This window comes from Lathyrus oleraceus, chromosome 5 (genome assembly GCF_024323335.1).
Source record: "Lathyrus oleraceus cultivar Zhongwan6 chromosome 5, CAAS_Psat_ZW6_1.0, whole genome shotgun sequence".
Taxonomy (NCBI): domain Eukaryota; kingdom Viridiplantae; phylum Streptophyta; class Magnoliopsida; order Fabales; family Fabaceae; genus Lathyrus; species Lathyrus oleraceus.
Genome location: NC_066583.1, coordinates 636,164,816 through 636,168,211, shown reverse-complemented (window position 1 = coordinate 636,168,211; position 3,396 = coordinate 636,164,816). Strand labels below are relative to the sequence as shown.

The 3,396-nt window shown below is 38.8% G+C and overlaps 1 non-coding gene across 1 annotated transcript; it reads right to left on the bottom strand.

Moving 5' to 3' along the window:
• Window positions 1-107, bottom strand: LOC127089386 (small nucleolar RNA R71). Its single transcript, XR_007790992.1, has one exon. It is a non-coding gene; the product is annotated as a small nucleolar RNA R71 (small nucleolar RNA).
• Window positions 108-3,396: the final 3,289 nt, after the last annotated feature.

Genomic DNA, 3,396 nt, shown 5'->3' with positions numbered 1-3,396 from the left:
GTTCTTCGAAACCATATAACTAGATTTACCCAAAACCAAGGAGAATCGTTGTTCGAAGCTATGGAGAGATATAAAGAGTTGTTAAGAGCATGCCCACATCATGGTTTAGAAAATTGGCTAATCATTCAAACCTTCTATAATGGACTTTATTATAACACTAAGATGACCATCGACGCCGCCGCAGGCGGTGCTCTGATGAACAAACCTTATCCTGAAGTTAGTGCCCTCATCGAGGATATGACTCAAAACCATCAATCATGGGGAGTCGAACGAGCGACAATCGAGAAGAAGGAAGCCCAAGGAGGAGTGCATGAACTAAGCTCTATAAACATGATGCAAGCTAAAATGGACGCATTAGCCCTCAAGGTCGAGCATATGTGCATAAACCCGAGTACTGTAGCCGCAGTTTCGTCAGATTGTGAGATATGTGGAACCAAAGGACACCAATCTGCAGAATGCAGTCTATTAAACGAAACCCACTCTGAGCAAGTGAACTACACCCAAGGGAACCCATACTCGAATACCTATAACCCTGGATGGAGGAATCACCCGAACTTCTCCTATAAAAACAATAATCCTATCCAAAATAATGCACCTCCGAGACAACCTGGTTACCAAGCCCCAAGATCAAATCAACCTATGCAACTTGTACCACCAAAGCCGAGCCTTGAGAAAATTATGGAAATTTTTATCACTGCTCAAACCCAACAAAACAAAGAGTTCATGAACTAAAACATTCACGTTAACGAACTGATTACTCAGTTAGGAACCAAGGTTGACCAAATAGTTACTCATACCAAGATGCTTGAAACCCAGATCTCTCAGGTAGCTTTAAACCAAGCCCCCCAGACCACACCTAGAGGACAGTTCCCTGGACAACCTCAACAAAATCCGAGAGAGCAAGCCAATGCCATTACCCTACGAAGCGGGAACGCTTATGATGAGCCACCAAACCCAAGATTGAGCGAACCCGAAACTTCTAAGGAATATACCAAACCCACAGATGAAGTAAAGGAACCAGAGGAATCTGAAAAACAGAAAGGTCAAGAAAAAGGAGAAGAACCTAAGGATAAAACATATGTACCACCCCCGCCATATAAACCACCTATACCATACCCGCAAAGACTCAAACAAACCCAGATTAATAACCAATATCAAAAATTTATTAAAGTTATAGAAAAACTTCACGTAGAAATCCCTTTCACATAAGCCATCACCCAAATACCTTCTTATGTAAAGTTTCTCAAAGACATCCTTACCAACAAACGTAAACTTGACGATCCGAAGCCTTTGGAATGCAATTCTATTTCCGAGAATAAGTTAGCCAAAAAAGATAAAGATCCTGGAAATTTCTCCATTCCCTGTCTTTTGGGTAGTCATGTCATTGAAAAAGCTTTTCTAGACTTAGGAGCTAGTGTGAGCTTAATGCCTTTAGTGGTTTGTGAGAGGTTAAACTTAGGAGAATTACAGCCTACTAAGATGTCACTTCAGTTAGCCGATAGATCTGTTAAGTATCCGATAGACATTTTAGAAGATGTCTCTGTTAGGATAGGTCAGCTATTTATCCCTACTGATTTTGTTGTCATGGACATCAAAGAGGACAATGATATACCAATCCTTCTAGGTAGACCATTCTTATCAACTGCAGTAGCCATAATAGATGTCAAGAGAGGAAAATTGACCTTTGAGGTAGGTGACGAGAAAATAGAATTTATATTTTCGAAATTTCTTATGGCACTTGTGATGGGAGACGCATGTTATGCCTTAGATATCATTGATGAGTGCGTTAGGGAATTAGAACAAGAAGAAATCATAAAAACAATTAAGTTACCATCAACTCTCATATTGGAAGATGATGACTTTAGAAAACCCTACATCACTGATAACCTTTACGAATGTTTATCCCTTACCCCAGATCCTATGCCATGCCCTAAGAAACCAATCTTAGAACTTAAGGAACTGCCTAAAAACCTGAGATATGAGTTCCAATAATGATTAGATGGAATTTTATTTTGCCTCTGAATCCTGGTCGACTGTAAATATATTTCAACCGGTAAGATGGCATCATGCTCGTAGGTCAATCAAAAGAGGGTAGTATTTGTTGCTTCTTTAGAAGACGTTCGACATTCCCATAAAACTTGGTTCATGATTTTATGCCAATTTCTTGACTTCTTCCCCACATGCTTCTTGATCAGGCCAATGATGATTTTATTGGATGCCTCGACGTGGCCATTTGCTTGGGCATAAGAGGCGCAAATGTTAATAATTTAACCTCCGTCTTAGAGGAAAATTCTTGCATACTTTGACTAGTGAACACCGATCCTTTATCAGTTGTAATGGTCTCAGGGATTCCGAATCTATAAATAATATGCCTTTGGATGAAATATTTTATTGCCTCTTGGTCCGCATTGACTAAAGGAAATACTTTTATCCATTTAGTAAAGTAACCAATACCTACTAAGATGTACTTATGAATTTTCGATGATGTTGGTCGGATTTTGCCAATCAAATCCAAAACCCAACCTCTGAAGGGCCATGGTTTCACAATCATATGTAATTCACTTGCAGGAACATGTTGAATGCATGCATGTATTTAATAGTTTTGACATCCCTTGGCAAATGCAATATAATCTTTTAATGTTGTAGGCTAATAAAAACCTTGTCGACACGACAACCATCTCATTTTGTGTCCGACTTGATGGGTATCACATGCTCCACTATGCACATTCGATACTGCTAAATATGCCCCATTTTTCCAAGACATTTGAGCAAAATACCTTCAGGTGTTTTCTTGAAAAATATGTTCCCTATGATAACATAACTTAGAGACTTGTACTTAACCTTTGGATCAGTTGATCCTATTGGATTCTCTAAATACTCGACGGTTGGTCTTCGATAGTCAATATCAGTGAAATTATCAATGGTAAAGATCTCAAAGTTTTCAGGATCTGTTGACCCTAACTTCGCCATCGACAAATCTGAGGGAGATAACCTTGTTGATTTTACTCTTCCTCGAATCTCAATCAACTTTTTTAACTTTTCCTTTTCCACCTTGTACCCTGAGGCAATTTGCCCCAACTCATTTGCGTCTCAATTTTCTAGTCGAGGGACACGCTGAATGTCGAAAAAATTGAAACACTTAATCAGTCGGTTTACTATAACATAGTACATGATCAAGTTTTCCTTTATACATTTGTACTCCTTTGTTATTTTCTTAACAGCCAATTAAGAGTGTCCTCTCACTTCAACTCTTTTTCCCCCCAAGTCCAGAAAAATCTTGAGGCCAACTATCAAAGCTTTGTATTCGGCCTCATTATTTGAGAAAGAGCCATCATTTTAGTATTTGAACTTTGTCGGAATTTTATTAGGGGTGAATATCAAAATCCCAATGCCATT